This window comes from Salvelinus alpinus, chromosome 1 (assembly GCF_045679555.1).
Source record: "Salvelinus alpinus chromosome 1, SLU_Salpinus.1, whole genome shotgun sequence".
NCBI lineage: Eukaryota > Metazoa > Chordata > Actinopteri > Salmoniformes > Salmonidae > Salvelinus > Salvelinus alpinus.
Window position 1 is genome coordinate 99,909,280 of NC_092086.1, and position 18,586 is coordinate 99,927,865.

At 43.4% G+C, this 18,586-nt stretch overlaps 1 protein-coding gene across 5 annotated transcripts in view; it reads left to right on the forward strand.

The window, feature by feature from the left end:
• Window positions 1-18,586, forward strand: part of LOC139536707 (PDZ and LIM domain protein 5-like) — a 97,475-nt gene that overhangs the window by 14,991 nt on the left and 63,898 nt on the right. The gene's annotated exons all lie outside the window — the stretch shown is intronic.

Here is an 18,586-nt window from a genome sequence, read left to right on the forward strand (position 1 = left end):
CATCTGGCTCTATGGTGATGAAAAGGCCATGCTCACTATGCCATCTGGCTCTATGGTGATGAAAGGGCCATGCTCACTATGCCATCTGGCTCCATGGTGATTAAAGGGCCATGCTCACTATGCCATCTGGCTCCATGGTGATGAAAGGGCCATGCTAACTATGCCATCTGGCTCCATGGTGATTAAAGGGCCATGCTCACTATGCCTTCTGGCTCCATGGTGATTAAAGGGCCATGCTCACTATGCCATCTGGCTCCATGGTGATTAAAGGGCCATGCTAACTATGCCATCTGACTCCATGGTGATTAAAGGGCCATACTCACTATGCCTTCTGGCTCCATGGTGATTAAAGGGCCATACTCACTATGCCTTCTGGCTCCATGGTGATTAAAGGGCCATGCTCACTATGCCATCTGGCTCCATGGTGATTAAAGGGTCATGCTCACTATGCCTTCTAGCTCCATGGTGATTAAAGGGCCATGCTCACTATGTCATCTGGCTCCATGGTGATTAAAGGGCCATGCTCACTATGCCATCTGGCTCCATGGTGATTAAAGGGCCATGCTCACTATGCCTTCTGGCTCCATGGTGATTAAAGGGCCATGCTCACTATGCCATCTGGCTCCATGGTGATTAAAGGGCCATGCTCACTATGCCATCTGACTCCATGGTGATTAAAGGGCCATGCTCACTATGCCATCTGGCTCCATGGTGATTAAAGGGCCATGCTAACTATGCCATCTGACTCCATGGTGATTAAAGGGCCATGCTCACTATGCCATCTGGCTCCATGGTGATTAAAGGGCCATACTCACTATGCCTTCTGGCTCCATGGTGATTAAAGGGCTATGCTCACTATGCCATCTGGCTCCATGGTGATTAAAGGGCCATGCTCACTATGCCTTCTAGCTCCATGGTGATTAAAGGGCCATGCTCACTATGCCATCTGGCTCCACGGTGATTAAAGGGCCATGCTCACTATGCCATCTGGCTCCATGGTGATTAAAAAGCCATGCTCACTATGCCTTCTAGCTCCATGGTGATTAAAGGGCCATGATCACTATGCCATCTGGCTCCATGGTGATTAAAGGGCCATGCTCACTATGCCATCTGGCTCCATGGTGATTAAAGGGCCATGCTCACTATGCCTTCTAGCTCCATGGTGATTAAAGGGCCATGCTCACTATGCCATCTGGCTCCATGGTGATTAAAGGGCCATGCTCACTATGCCATCTGGCTCCATGGTGATTAAAGGGCCTGTGCTATAGATTCATTATGACACTTACTGCTGCTTTCAACCACACAACCTTTCCTTTGGCAGCTTTTACCACAAAGTCCCCTTTGACTGCTCATGGCCTCTGCCAATCTCCCTCTGTCTCTATCTTTGTGCTTCTCATGCCATTTTTATCTGACATATCTAAATAACAATCACAGTATTAACTATCCCCAGACATTTCCAGAATCTATGTGAAGACTACAGAGACTACAAAGGTGTAGGCTTTGCTCTTCAGTCTGATGACTCTTTACACTGGGTCTCCACATGTCTCTGGCTCTGGGTTCGTACTCAGTTGGGTGTTCCTCCCAGTCCCAGAGCACTAGATTAACCTGTCTGTCTACGAAGGCCAGGGCTGGAACTCCTGCGGTTCTTTAATATCTGTCTGGGTCATGGGTCTCTGGCCTGGGTCTTGTCTGGGTCTGGGCTGGGTCTGGGTCTGAGAAGCAGTAGTGGTGCCAGGCCTGCTGTGTGAAGAAGGACTCTGCTACTGCTAGTGATGAATGGTTGTGAACTGCTGCTCTGCTTCATCACCGTAGTTATACACTGTTTTGGATTCTCTCCATAACGCTGTTTGTGTTGCTGCTGTGAGAAAGAGGAGATTCTCTCCATAACGCTGTTTGTGTTGCTGCTGTGAGAAAGAGGAGATTCTCTCCAACACTGATTGTGAATTGATAGTGACTATGCTTCTCTAATAGACAAGCACAGCTCTGCAGTGTATGACCCACAATTATCCATTTATCATTTCTGTTGAAGTGCCTCTGTCAATAGCACAGCAGTATTACGATGTCTTGTACAGTATTTTAGCTAGTATTTGCTCAGTACTCTGCCCCTCAGATGTGTTACCGATGTTGATGATTGAGACAGTTTGCTTTGACTGGAGCTCCATGTTGGTTTTGGAGATTGCTCAGGAGAGTTTCCTTGGAAGGAATCCTAAAACAAAAGATATGAACTATGAAGATAAATATGGTCGTAACCATGCTTGTATCGGTTCATTAAGTTTAATGTTACTGACATATCTGGACATGCAACTGCCAGAACTAAATATGAACATAACTTTTGAAATGCAATATTCTGTTTTCAGACAGTTGAATTAGGTCTATAAGGATAAATAACAAACCCCCACAATATCCCTGTAATTACAGTAAGACACACAGATTAGTAAAGGGATTATATCTGAGCCACAAAATACATTGTTTATGGAATTTTCAGTGCTTGAGAGCTTTAAATATCTACTTCAGCAGACATTGGAATAAATCAGGTGGGAAGAAATCCTCTGAGAATGTGTCTGCAAATCCAAAATGTCAGCTTTGAGTTTAGTGGTTTGGCAGCATTGGGTTTGTCTAACTTTGGGCATTGTCCAACTCTCTCAGAATGCTGCTTTGTCAAAACCAAAGTCTGCCTAAGTATGAACTGAGCAATATGATCATCCACTTCACAGACAATTCCATAAATGTACATAAAAGGAAGTTATATGCCCGTAGTGAATGTCTGGCTGGGTCTAATGGGCATTCATTTCTCAATTTTGATACTGCTCTAGACTTCTTAAAGGGTATGCCAAGTCCATAAAGGCTTTGAAATACAGTACATATGATTTCCTCCCTCTGAGAAGCACATTGTGAAGCATTTGTTTTGAGAGAAATACAGTACTCTACGGAATGTTTTATTTTACCTTTATTTAACTAGGCAAGTCAGTTTAAGAACATATTCTTATTTTACAATAAAGGCCTACCCTAACTTGGACGACGCTGGGCCAATTGTGCGCCACCCTATTGGACTCCCGATCACAGCCGGTTGTGATACAGCCCAGGATCGAACCAGGGTCTGTAGTGGCACCTCTAGCACTGAGATGTAGTGCCTTAGACCACTGCGCCACTCGGGAGCTCACTCAGGATGTTCACATCTGGAGGAAGTTTTGCGCATGGAATACATGCAGTGGGGATAAACAGAGCCATTGTAGAGAATTAAATAGACTATAATCACTGGGTGGTGGTGGTGGCCTGGCCGCCCAGCCAGAGATACCCACAGTATCACTCTGTGTCTGTAAAAGGCTTTGTTTTCACCCATGTTCTAACCACATGAACACACATCCACAGCCACTCGCCCTGTAGCTGTGTTCAGCTGGCTGGGGTCCTTTTAAGGGAGTCAGCTTCAATAGGCCCAGTGGAAACAGTCTGTACGGTTCTGATCTCTCCATATGCCCACGGCACATGTCAAGAGATAACATGGGGACAGGGAGGGAAAACATGACTCTATACCCACCCAGGGCGTACTCAACAACATAACCCTGCCCTGCCTCTGCCCCAACCCACACACACAATGATACAGAAACACATGCAAAGCATTTGTACTGTAATGTAGAGGCCTTCACGGTGGATTGCAAATCAGAGGAATATTTTCAAAAAGTAAGTGATTATTTAATCGCTATTTGTGATTTTATGAAGCCTGTGCTGATTGAAAAATATTTTGATGTGGGGCGCCGTCCTCAAACAATCGCATGGCATGCTGTCACTGTAAAGCCTATTGTAAATCTGACAATACAGTTAGATTAACAAGAATTTAAGCTTTTAACCAATAAGACACTTGTATGTACCTTGATGTTTAATATCCATCATTCTTACGATTATTTATTTGAATTGCGCACCCTCCAATTTCACCGGAAATTGGCGACAGGTGTCCCGCTGACGGGACGCCTAGCCCTCGGATAGGTTCAAATCAAATCAAATTGTATTGGTCACATACACATATTTAGCAGACGTTATTGTGGAATACGTCCCGTCGATGTGGATAGGGGCGTGCTCCCTATGCTGTTTCCTGAAGTCCACGATCAGCTCCTTTGTTAAGTTGACGTTGAGGGAGAGGTTATTTTCCTGGCATCACTCCGCCAGGGCCCTCGCCTCCTGCCTGTAGGCTGTCTCGTCATTGTTGGTAATAAGGCTTACTATGTTTGTGTCATCTGCAAACTTGATGATTGAGTTGGAGGCGTGTGTGGCCACGCAGTCATGTGTGAACAGGGAGTACAGGAGGGTGCTGAGCATACACCCTTGTGGGGCCCCTGTGTTGAGGATCAGCGAAGTGGAGATGTTGTTTCCTACCTTCACCACCTGGGGGCAGCCCATCAGGAAGTCCAGGACCCAGTTGCACAGGGCGGGGTTCAGACCCAGGGTCTTAATGAGGTTGGAGGACGTCCTCTGGAAGTTGTCATAATTACTCTGTAAGTGTTTGGAAAGGGGTGCGAACCGTGAGCCTCCTAGGTTTTGTATTGAAGTACCCAGAGGAGGGAGAGACGGCTTCTGTGAGTGTGAGCGAGTGACACGGGAAAAGGGAGGAGGGAGGGAGAGACGAGAGATAGCAACCAACCAAGCCGACTTGCACTATAGTAGACTAATAGCTGCTATAGCTAGGTTATTTATCATCCAATATGATTACGTAGTACCCGTCTTGACGGCATCAAGTCAAGAGAAGCTAGTTAAGCTAGCTAGCTCGATAGGCTAATTGAGGCAGCATGTGCTTTCTCGACCTACACAGTTACTAACAACAGCAACTCCATTCAGAATATTAAGTAGCAGTCTACCTGTTGGCTCTTGGTCGTTGTAGCCTGTCCTTCTCCTTTAACTTGTAATTCCATCATTTTAAGTTCATCTTCCATTGATTAGATATCTCCTAACTTTTGCCTCACACGGAGGCTCTATGACTGTAGCCTATTGCCCCTTTGATGACTTATGATTGGCCAACAACAATCGGTTCTCGAGTTTTCGTGTACAGGTGGATCTGTGAAGACCTCTACTGTAGTGCATCTCTACACTACAAGTACACACCGTAAGTCATGCTTCTTCCTTTTCAGAATGACATCGTTTTTGGACTCTTTTTTAATGTGCACTAGATATAGACTATCTTTACTTAGATGCTATGAACTGTCTGAAGTCTTTACAAGGCAGCAAGGCGGTCAGTCTTGGTCCCAAATCTCAGATGGCCTGTCCAGCTGAGAGGCCGACTGTCTGAGAGGTGTCCTTGATGGGCCCTAAGCAGGACCTGAGGGAGTCTGCTCTCCTTCTCTCCTGGGGTATTTATAGGCTTATAAACATTTACTGAGGGCTGTTCTAAGGGCCTGTGTGGACCCTTGATCATGTGGCCCAGTTTAGCCTGCAGAAGGCACACAGCGTTGTGACGTTTCTAACAAAATGTCCATGACACACTGAGTACTAGCTAGCTGCTCAGCTGGCCCTAGTACTTTTAAGTGGTTCGGCGGGTGGTGGCGGTGCTTCATGTGAAGTAGCTCAGTGCCCTGGACCAGGTCTCCCTGCCCTGTGCCCTGTATCGTCCAGGCCAATTCAGGGACACGTTGAAGGACACAGTCAGTCACTCAGGTCAGTGACCCACCACCTTCTGGGAGATAATGGCTCTTCCTATCAGAGGAAGAGAGAGAATTAGTGAGAGGGATTGTTATTGCAATCTCTCAGCATTAGAAAGAGAGGGGGGATGGGGAGGGCAAGAGAGGGGGAAATCTGGAGGTGGATGTGATAGACAGACAGACACTACTCTGGAGGTGGATGTGATGGACAGACAGACACTACTCTGGAGGTGGATGTGACAGACAGACAGACAGACAGACAGACAGACAGACAGACAGACAGACAGACAGACAGACAGACAGACAGACAGACAGACAGACAGACAGACAGAGACACTACACTGGAGGTGGATGTGACAGACAGACAGACAGACAGACACTACTCTGGAGGTGGATGTGATGGACAGACAAACACTATTCTGGAGGTGGATGTGATGCACAGTGTCATGACGTTGGCCTGTGGGTAAGGTTTATGACCCTCCACATAAATACCTTTCTCCCTTCCCTCTCTCTTGACTCTACAGAGGGACTCTTGAATAGCCTTTGTTAAACATAGAGAGTCTGGGAACATCAAACAAGTGGAGGGAAAGGAACCATATTTCGGTAATAGAACCAGTTGAAAATATGCGTTGGTACTTAATGAATATGATGTCAGTTCGGTTGTCATCTGAGACATTATGACTGATGACAGGACGACCTAAACTGTATCTGGGAAAGTCTACACATTGTAGTTATCAGATTCACATGGAATTGTTGTACAATTCAAATGTTTAAGTATACAATTATTTGTGAAAAGATTAAATGTAATTTTAGCTTCCAAATGAGAGATTTGGGTTTTCATAAGGTTAGGGCTCTGCTCAATCAATGGCCTGCCCCTGTGAAGAGACATGGGTTATAAACTATGAAACACACCCTTCTCTCCCTCCACTATATAAGCCCTTGACGAAAATGTAACCTTCTGTTCCGGGTACATTAGGATGACGGTCCGATGTCAGAAGGATTCAGATAATAACTACAGAACGAAGCCAACCTCAGCGAGAGCTTTGGTTGCGAATGGTATGAACTTTGAACTCTTATTCGCTACAGAAGTGATACCTCCTAGCCGTTGAGTTAGCAGCGGCCGCTGTAAACGTGGGCTAGGAGAGGACAGACAGAGTATTCCGTCTACCACACAACGAAGACACTACAACGTTTCCCGTTCACCACCAGAGACACTCTTCAAAGGACAAAGGACTCTGTTGGGCAACACGGCCTTCCATCTACCACCAACCTATTGAAGCGCAGCTCAGAGTAAATATTTATTGCATTTTCCTTTTCCAAATGGGCAGTAATTTAGAATGCATAAGATTCTATATTTACGATAGAGTAGCTGCCTACGGCCCGATAGAGACATCGCTTCTCCCTTTGTTCTTCAGTCTTCCCGCTCTTTCACTCAAACCCAACCCCCGTTCTTTGTGTAACCAGCTGTCATATCTGCTCCGTCCGCTAGGGACGTTTTCCTTTATGACGTAATTTGTAATCAATGTATGGTTCATTCTGTGTATATGTAATTTTGTGTGATTAGTTAGTAAATAAATAATTCAACCCAATTTTGTATTGCTGATTCAACTTGTTAGCCAGGGTTCGTGAAGATAACCAAGAATTTACAACTTTCAGATGAGACTGAAATAAGGTGACGATTAATATTGACTGCTATTGATGTAAAATATTACTAGACAGACAGACACTACTCTGGAGGTGGATGTGACAGACAGACAGACAGACAGACAGACAGACAGACAGACAGACAGACAGACAGACAGACAGACAGACATACACTACTCTGGCTCAGTATGAAAGAAAAAGGGAGAGTAGCAGGGGTGGGCCCTGACACTAATGGTCTGGCTGAAAGTTTAATGGATGTGACGGACAGACAGACACTACTCTGGAGGTGAATGTGACAGACAGACAGACACTACTCTGGAGGTGAATGTGACAGACAGACAGACACTACTCTGGAGGTGGATGTGACAGACAGACATACACTACTCTGGCTCAGTATGAAAGAAAAAGGGAGAGTAGAAGGGGTGGGCCCTGACACTAATGGTCTGGCTGAAAGTTTAATGGGGGGGTAGATTGGCATATGATATCACACCTCTGAAATATCTTATGGGTTTTTCTATAAATAATGGACCCAATGTGTGACATTGGGATCAACATTTCAAAATGTTTTGAAACAAAAATGTAGTTCCACATGTGTACTTAAAGGAATAAAAGTGAAAATATGCAAATAGGCCCATAACTCCAGCTATACAACAACATAGGACTAGGACTATACATCTTTTAAGCAGGATTCATACAGACATTGGCAAGTCAAATTCCAGAACTTTCAGGGACTTTTTCAAGCACTTCATTGTAATTTTCAAGGACCTCAATGTCATACAATTGTATAATTTATATAATTGTACATATAGGGCCTAATATTTGGCCTTGAGAATGCATCGATATTCACATTATTTTTAAATTCTAAAATATGTGAGAGTAATGTGGACATTGCCTGACTAAATATATTGGGTGCATGCATGCCGATTTTTCTGTAGCCTATATGGCCGACACAGGCACAAACAATAATAAAGCCTATGACCATGAACTGCTGTAGCGTTAATCTCACCATCGCCATTTGAATCTCACCAAAAACAGCGACCAAAAACCTGGTTATTTTTGTAATTGAATGATTTGTATGGAAAGCAAAGTTGAAGCCAACATTAGATGTTGTTGTACTCATAATAACCGCATGTGGTTTTAACAGAGTAGAGCAACACCCTTCAATTGAAGAGAGTAGAGCAACACCCTTCAATTGAAGAGAGTAGAGCAACACCCTTCAATTGAAGAGAGTAGAGCAACACCCTTCAATTGAAGCAGCAAGAAACGAAAGTGGCCACATCTCTCACAAAATATGATCAGAAAGAAATCACTGATAATTATAAGGAGCATGAGACCTTAGAAATCAGCTACAATAATTACAAGGAATTTCCAAGCACCTAATTGAAGAAAGGCAGGCCTATTCCAGTACTTGAATTTCTGAGCTCCAAATTCAAGTTCAAGTAGACTACTTCAAGCCCCTTATATTGTTTAGAATTGCAGGTGTAACATGGAAACCAAAATGTATTTGTCATGTTATTTCATTATCAGATCATGTCATCAATAAGCCCACTAGGCTACGTAATGTGTCACGCCCTGGCCATAGAGAGGCTTTTATTCTCTATTTTGGTTAGGCCAGGGTGTGACTAGGGTGGGCATTCTAGTTTCTTTATTTCTATGTTTTCTATTTCTTTGTGTTTGGCCGGGTGTGGTTCTCAATCAGAGGCAGCTGTCTATCGTTGTCTCTGATTGAGAATCATACTTAGGTAGCCTTTTTTTCCCAACCTGTGATTGTGGGTAGTTGTTTTCTGTATAGTTTTAGTTACCTTACAGAACTGTTCGTTTCTCGCTTTGTTATTTTTGTTCTAGTGTTCAGATTTAAATAAATATCATGAACGTGTACCACGCTGCGCTTTGGTCCACTCCTTCTTCATCAGACAAGCGTTACAGCCAGGTGGTAAATTAGTTGATAGACCAATAAGAAAGCGAGTTCCAAACCTCTCTGCCAGTAACAGCTAGTTTTCAGTTTAATGTGTTGTCATTATATCCAGAATAATGAATAGGAATAGCGGTGGGTGTAGACTCAGTGTATAACCCGAGGCACAAAAACAAATGAAAACATGAACTCATTATCATGATGTTTTCTCTGTTAATCTAACAAGACCCGGCTGTAAATCAAGCAGACAACAACAGATGATCAACATCAATATTCGCTAGGGATATTAGATCTAACGTGGATCCAGGCCCAACTGTCATAATTGGGATCCAGTTGGGATCCAGGCCCAACTGTCACACCGGCATAATAAATGAGACACCAAAACATTCTGGACATTCCTCGTGAACAACCTTTTTCCAGCAAGGAAAATTCCTTCCTGGATCAAATTATGAAAATATCATGGTGCAATTAAACAGTTCGACACCAAATGCGCATCCAGTATTATGCATAATTATTTTAGAACCACTTTAATGACAGTATCAACTTAGGTTTTAATTGTCAAGGTAAGGTGACTCTTTCAGTTAGTGCATTTGATTTCGAAATTACTTAGATTATTTTGGGATTTGTGTGCCCATGAAAACAGTTTTCACTCCACATAAGGAGATACAAAATGTTACGTAGTTACACTGCATTTCTGAGATCTATACAAAAAACTGTCTCGCAGCTAGTAACACGACTCAGGATAAGACACAGATGCAGACAGTTCGAATCTCAGTTGTTTATTACAAAACAGGGGGCAGGCAAATGGCAGGTCAAAGGTAGGCAGAGATCAGTAATCCAAGGCAGTGTCAATCAGGGACAGAACGGCAGGCAGGGTCAGGACAGGAAGAATGGTCAGAACCAGAAACTAAAGCTACTGGAAACCGGGAACACAAGCTGGTAAGACTTGACAAGACAAACTGGCAACAGACCAACAGAAAACGCAGGTATAAGTACACAGGGGATAATGGGGAAAATGAGAGACACCTGGTGGGGGGTGGAGACAAGCACAAGTCAGGTGAAACAGATCAGGGTGTGACAGCTAGATCCAGGATTCTTACAGGGTTCAAGTTCAATGTCTAATTTAACTGCTTAATATATGATACAATGACAACTTACACTTCCATAATGCAAGGACATAAAATGTATGTTTTATCTCAGAAGATTTTTGACCAATCAGTCAAGACACCAACCAGAAGAAAGGGTTGAACACGTGAATGTTATTGAATATATGTAGCTATGTCCCCCTTATATCTTAATGTAATGACATGAAAACAAGTATTATCAATGACTAGTCAACAGCTGGAACAAGTTGTCCAGTGTAGGAACTCCTCGGTGGTACCCTAGTTTATAGAAAGACCCGTATATATTCTGTGTGTATGAAACAATAGGTTTTTAACAACCATCCATTTGAAAATAAGTATTTTTGAATTATGCTGCATCTCTAGTATGTAATCTCCCAGAGACTCTTTAACCATTAACCACAATCTACTTGGCAGTTAAATGTTAGGAGACAATAAGAAGTAACTCGTTTTCTTTTGTTACCTGGCTTACACACTAGAACCAGATATTAATGTGTTTTCAGTGAAAACAATGGCTAATTTACTCTTTAAAATGATGAAGCTAGAACATGTTGTCTCCTCCAGTAAAAAGAAAGCCTCTGGAACACGACAGCACTCATAATGTTTCAGGGTCAAAACCGATGTTACAGAGCCGTGAACGGCAATAAAATCACCAAGTTCAGCCACTGTGAAATATGTCTTTTTAGTACTTCTGTGGGTTATTGTTATGTGTTATTTGGTAGCTTTTCCACAGTGTACCTCCTGTGAGCGTCATGACTTGAATGAAAAGGCTTGTATTAAGTCACTGGTGGTCAGAACTAACACCACAGGATCGGTGAGCAAAGCCACAAGCTTTGGGCGGCAGGTAGCCTAGCGGTTAGAGCGTTGGGCCAGTAACCGAAAGGGCTTTGCTCCGAATATCCGAGCGGACAAGGTCAAAATCTGTTTATGTGCCCTTGAGCAAGGCACTTAACCCTAATTTTCTCCATGGACACCGCTTTACTATGGCTAACCCTGTAAAAACACACATTTCACTGAACCTATCTGGTGTATGTGACAATAAAAAAAACTGCCCTGTCATTTTTCCATCGTGACCAGTGTACACTTCATTGGTCAGAGAGTGACATTCCTGGGGTATATTTCCACCATCACATGATCAGAGACACGTGGTGGCATCAATGTGTCATGTTTCCAGGCCTGCCTCCAGACATGAGGACCAGGAGGAATGGGCCCAGGTCTGTATGTGCTGGTCCACACTCGGCCCACTGACTGGAAATGTCATTTTGACAAAGAGCAGCGGCAGGGGCCAACATACGCAGCTTGAAACTGCTGCTGTTTCTTTTGGAGCGCTGGTGTGAAGTTGATACATCCATGTTTCAAAATATGTACGAGATGGGGGGACAGCGTTCCCTTTGTGTCCCACAGATGAAGATGAGGTTTTACTCTAAAAGTGGTATGTATTAGGGAAAGAAAGGCTTGATGATGATTGGTTTAGCTGTCTTGGTATCGTCTTCTGTTGGCCCTCTTTCTTGAAAGCAAATGAAAAACACTGAATGTTTCATCCAACATACCAAGGCTTTCTCTTCTATTTCACCAGATGTTGGTACAGAGATGTTGAAGCGAGAGGGATTTAGTGGTTCCTCTTTATTCACTTAGCCCCGTCGCTACAAAATTGTTGCCTAGAAGCACTTTTAAAAGGATAGTGTGAGATTTTTTGCAATTAAGCCCCTTTTCTACTTATAAAGAAAGATGAACTGATGCGTACCATTTTTATTTCTCTGTATCCAGAAACTAAAAATGGCATCCACGAGTTCATCTGACTGTGGGTAAGTAGAAAAATGGCATAATTGTGCAAATCTCGCACTATCCTTTTAAGATCTGAGTGACAAGTTACAACGTACACTACATAGCCAAAAGTATGTGAACAACTGCTCGTCGAACATCTCATTCCAAAATCATGGGCATTAATATGGAGTTGGTCCCCCCTCTGCTCCTATAACAGCCTCCACTCTTCTAGGAAGGCTTTCCACTAGATGTTGGAACATTGCTATGGGGACTTGCTTCCATTCAGTCACAAGAGTATTAGTGAGGTCGGGCATTGATGTTGGGCGATTAGGCCTATTCGATAGGGTTGAGGTCAGAGTTCTGTGCAGGCTTGTAAAGTTCTTCCACACCGATCTCGACAAACCATTTCTGTATGTACCTTGCTTTGTGCATGGGGCACTGTCATGCTGAAACAGGAAAGGGCCTTCCCCAAACTGTTGTCACAAAGTTGAAATCACAGAGTTGTCTAGAATGTCATTGTATGCTGTAGTGTTAATATTTCCCTTCACTGGAACTAAGGGGCCTAGCCCGAACCATGAAAAACAGCCCAGACCGTTATTCCTCCTCCACTAAACTTTCAGTTGACACGCATTGGGGCAGGCATATGTAGCGTTCTCCTGGCATCCGCCAAAACCAGATTGGTCTGTCGGACTTCCAGACGGTGAATCGGGATTCATCACTCCAGAGAACGCGTTTCCACTGCTCCAGAGTACAATGGCGGTGAGCTTTACACCACTCCAGCCGACACTTGGCATTGCGCATGGTTATCTTAGGCTGGTGTTTGGCTGCTCGGCCATGGAAACCCATTTAATGAAACTCCCAAAGAACAGTTATTGTGCTGATGTTGCTTCCAGAGGCAGTTTGGAACTCAGTAGTGAGTGTTGCAACCGAGGACAGACAATTTTTATGCGCTACACGCTTCAGCACTCGGCTGTCCCGTTTTGTGAGCTTGTGTGGCCTACTACTTCGCGGGTGAGCCGTTGTTGCTCCTAGACGCTTTCATGTCATAATAACACCACATACAATTGACCTGGGCAGCTCTACCAGGGCAGAAATTTGACTAACTGACTTGTTGGAAAGGTGGCATACTATGACGGTGTCACGTTGAAAGTCACTGAGGTCTTCAGTCCGGGCCATTCTACTGCCAGTGTCTGTCTATGGACATTGCATGGCTGTGTGCCTGATTTTATACACATGTCAGCAACAGGTGTGGCTGAAATAGCCAAATCAACTCATTTGAATGGGTGTTCTCATACTTTTGGCAATGTAGTGTATATTTGTAGCAAACAGAGCGAGCATTGGCACGAATAAGAGCCACGGGCAAAGAGCCACCGCTTGCTCCTCATCATTGCATTGCCAAAGGTATGTGGACACCCCTCAGAACCTGGTTCCTGTCTAGGTTTCTTCCTGGGTTCCTGCCTTTCTAGGGAGTTTTTCCTAGCCACCGTGCTTCTACATCTGCATTGCTTGATGTTTGGGGTTTTTGGCTGGGTTTCTGTATAGCACTTTGTGACATCGGCTGATGTTAACAGGTCTTTATAAATACATTTGATTGATTGATTGATCTCCCAATAATGCAGTGGCACGCATCAATTTTATTTCAGATCGTGTCAACATAATTACATTTTCATGCATTTTGGATTAAAATGTTATTTTAAAAAGTTACTAGAAGTGACCTTCACAATCATCCTACATCAAAAATCTCTGGGCCCCTGTAGCAGTACATTACAGTTTTTGTGATGGATATCGGCCTTTCCTTTCCTCTCAGACAGGACTGACTCTCTCTCTTTGAACCCTCTGTTACCCAGCCCAATCTTCTCTCGCTCTCCCACTCTCAGCTGGGGAATGTTAGTGTAAATCAACTATTTAAAACAAACATAATGCTGGCTGCTGGTACCTTAAAGTTGTCTGTAATTCCACTGATGGGCCCTCTCTCTACACACAACTGACAAACCTGTCTAACTCTCTCATTGCTCTCTCACTCTGGTCCGCCTGGAGACAGACTAGCTGTAAGTGCTGAACAACAGTTATCATACCAAAGGCGCATTCCATCCTAGCTGTTGTGACTACAGCTGTAATCTGTTTACCTTTGTTTTTTACCCCTTTGCCAAGACTGTATCCAACGGGGAGCTTGTTCCAACCACCTCTTTATAGCTATTTGATTGGTAAAACAAAGTTTAAGCATGTTTATATCATCATTCAACATATTCAGTAGCAGAATAGAAGTCAGGTGTCCAGATTTGTCAGGGCAACATTTTGGAACCATTTTGACTGACTGTCTGTACATACAGTACAGCAGGAAAGTCAACCATTACAAGGCACTCGTATGGAAACGTCTGTCTGTATATTCATTAAGCCCCGCCGCTGCTAAATTGTTGCCGCCACTCCCAGAAATATATATTTCTGCCTTGAAGCGCTTTTAAAGGGATAGTGCGAGATTTTGGCAAACAAGCCCTTTTTCTACTTCTCTACTACAACATCTGTCAACGGTCTAGCCATGGCTCCAGTAGTTTCTCTATTAATAGACTGCGAAAATCACACTCGATTTTAGGACTACAATTGGAAGTGGCTAGCTTAAGTACAGCATCGGTTTGACATTTGAGTCTGACCTGTAGTCTGCTAGCTACTGTGCTTGTAGTTTGTTTAATCTAGATGTTCTACTGGCCACATGATATATTTTGATTAGAGTTAGGAGGTTGACAGGGAGATGTTGTAGCTTGTTTCTGTGATCTCAATAGAACCAGGACATAGCTTTGGCTTTGTAATAACACAGTACAAAGCAGGAGGAGGAACCTGAGTAATAAATCAAACAGAGATGGAATGGAGCATGGTGACGCTACGGGGTTATCACACAACCACAGAGTTTGGAGTTATTCCTTAAAATCCCAGTGCAGTCAAAAATGTGATTTTCCTGTGTTTATATATATTTCCAAACTATGAGGTTGGAATAATACTGTGAAATTGTGAAAATTATGATAATGTTATTTTAGTGTAAGAGCTGTTTGAAAAGGCCGCCTGAAATTTCAGCCTGTTTTGGTGGGATGGAGTTTTCACCTGCCAGTGTCACGCCCTGGCCATAGAGAGGCTTTTATTCTCTATTTTGGTTAGGCCAGGGTGTGACTAGGGTGGGCATTCTAGTTTCTTTATTTCTATGTTTCTATTTCTTTGTGTTTGGCCGGGTGTGGTTCTCAATCAGAGGCAGCTGTCTATCGTTGTCTCTGATTGAGAATCATACTTAGGTAGCTTTTTCCCACCTGTGTTTGTGGTTAGTTGTTTTCTGTGTAGCTTTAGTTACCTTACAGAACTGTTCGTTTCTCGCTTTGTTATTTTTGTTCTAGTGTTCAGATTTAAATAAATATCATGAACACGTATCACGCTGCGCTTTGGTCCACTCCTTCATCAGACGAGCGTTACAGCCAGGCGGTAAATTAGTTGATAGACCAATAAGAAAGCGAGTTCCAAACCTCTCTGCCAATAACAGCTAGTTTTCAGTTTCCCCCTCCCCACTCAGTTTTCCCCTCCCAGACAGTCCTAGCAAACTTTTTGCTTAAGAAATTGCTCTTTGCTGAGAAACTATTTTTGTTTCTTTTTGACCATTTTAATTGAAAACAATCACAGTAAGGTACTTAATTGTTACCCAGAAATGATTTGATATTGAGATAAAAACAGCTGCATTGGGCCTTTAAAAGTGATTCTGATCTGATCATTGAGTCTGTATCAGATGTAGAGTAAAGACATGTTTACATCATCTGCATTGTCATGTGAAATATATATGGATGGGGATGTGAAATGGCAAGACTTTTCTTTTAAATTGAACTACACTGTGGACAAAAATGGTCCCATTTCGAGTTATGAGTTGAGCACTCCAGTTGAAATGTGAGCTGACGTCTGGTCTGAGATGATGTCCAGAAGGGGTAGCGTTAGGGAAAGTACACGTTAGACCAGGAAATGACTGTATTAGTGTAGCCCGCTGGTCTGTGTGTTTAGCATGTATGTAACTGTATGTAACTGAATATGGTATGTACAGTGCATTCCGAAAGTTTTCAGATCCCTTGACTTTTCCACATTTTGTTACGTTAAAGCCTTATTCTAAAATGTATTAAATAAAATGTTCCTCATCAATCTACACACAATACCTCATAATGATAAAGGTAAATAAGATTTCTTGAAATTGTTGCACATGTATAAAAAAAAAACACAGAAAAATCACATTTACATAAGTATTCAGACCCGTTACTCAGTACTTTGTTGAAGGACCTTTGGCAGCGATTACAGCCTCGAGTCTTCGTGAGTACGACGCTACAAGCTTGGCACACCTGTATTTGGGGAGTTTCTTCCATTCTTCTCTGCGGATCCTCTCAAGCTCTGTCAGGTTGGATGGGGAGCGTCGCTGCACAGCTGTTTTCAGGGTTCAAGTCCGGGCTCTGGCTGGGCCACTCAAGGACAGTCAGAGACTTGTCCCGAAACCACTCCTGCTTTGTCTTGACTGTGTGCTTAGGGTTGTTGTCCTGTTGGAAGGAGTACGTTCGCCCCAGTCTGAGGTCCTGAGCGCTCTGGAGCCGGTTTTCATGAAGGATCTCTCTATACTTTGCTCCGTTCATCTGTCCCTCGATCCTGACTAGTCTCCCAGTCCCTGCCGCTGAAAAACATACCCACAGCATGATGCTGCCACCACCATGCTTCCCCGTAGGGATGGTTCCAGATTTCCTCCAGATGTGACGCTTGGCATTCAGGCCAAAGAGTTCAATCTTGGTTTCATCAGACAAGAGAATCTTGTTTCTCATGGTCTGAGAGTCCTTTAGGTGGCTTTTGGCAAACTCCAAATGGGCTGTCATGTGCCTTTTACTGAGGAGTGGCTTCCGTCTGGCCACTCTACCATAAAGGCCTGATTGGTGGAGTGCTGCAGAGATGGTTGTCCTTCTTGAAGGTTCTCCCATCTCCACAGAGGAACTCTGGAGCTCTGTCAGAGTTACCACCGGGTTCTTGGTCACCTCCCTGACCAAGGCCCTTTTCCCCCGATTGCTCAGTTTGGCCAGACGGCCAGTTCTACGAAGAGTCTTGGTGGTTCCAAACTTTATTAATTTAAGAATGATGGAGGCCACTGTGTTCTTGGGGACCTTCAATGATGCAGAAATGTTTTGGTACCCTTCCCCAGATCTGTGCTTTGACACAATCCTGCCTCTGCTCTCTACGGACAATTCCTTCGACCTTATGGCTTGCTTTTGCTCTGACATGCACTATCAACTGTGGGACCTTTCCAAATCCTGTCCAATCAATTTAATTTACCACAGATGGATTCCAATCAAGTTGTAGAAATATCTCAAGGGTGATCAATGGAAACAGGATGCACCTGAGCTCAATTTTGAGTCTCATAGCAAAGGGTCTGAATACTTATGTAAATAAGGTAGTTCTGTTTTAAAGTTTTAATACATTTTCAAACATTTCTAAAACCTGTTTTCGCTTTTGTCATTATGGGGTATTGTGTGTAGATTGATGAGGAAAAACGTACGTTTATTCAATTTTAGAATAAGGCTGTAACGTAACAAAATGTGGAAAAATGGGTCTGAATACTTTCCAAATGCACTGTACAGTGTGTACTGAATAACGGTATGCAACTGAATATGATGCTGGCAAGTATGCTGTCAAAGTAAGTGTTCCATTCGTGATTAGCAGAGAAAGGGAACAGTACAGTATTCTTGGTGTCTGAGTGTCGGTGTCACTAATCTGTGAATTCTGCTGCTACAGCACTCCTTTTTAGGTAACATCAGTTTCATTCAATGACCACATCCATTGAGCATATGGATCATTAATCCAGTCACAGAGGGAGGAGGGTCCAGAACTCTTGTTTCTCCTGCAGGCTAAATGACGGCGAGATTGATTTACATGTCTGCTCACTGTTTACTGTAGGTTAGACGAGGATCAGCACATATGTTTTCCTCTTCTCTCTCTCACTCTCCCCCCCCCCCCCCCCCAAAGCAGTTCCTTTGGTCTGGATCATTTCTCACAGAGCTCTGTGATGTCACAGTAAACATCTACAGTATATTCTGTCTGGTCAATCTTCTTTATAGACATTTGCTGGGAGTTTTCGGATTTTCTCATGTAACTTCAGTCTGTTATTAAACACACAGTTCATGTTGCTCTGAATTTGTACTTCCTTGAGTGTAGTAGTACTTTTATAGAACACTGCTCATTAGTGTGAGTTATACTGGTTCAGGATTGTGCATGGGATTCATTCTAGAACCCTGAGCCCCAAAACATGAGAATTATCATTGCAGAGAGATTGAATGCCAACTACTCTACACAGAGCATAGCTAATGTGGGTTCCTGGGTCATTTAGTAACTAAACTATTTTCAGGTTTATTTTAGATTAATGGGAATAAAGTTAACTTTACTCAAATGGTGGAGAGCTGTCTGGTCTTCAGCCCTGCCCTTGTTTGACATAGAACTGAGCCTTCACCAGAATCCCAGTCCAGACAAAATAA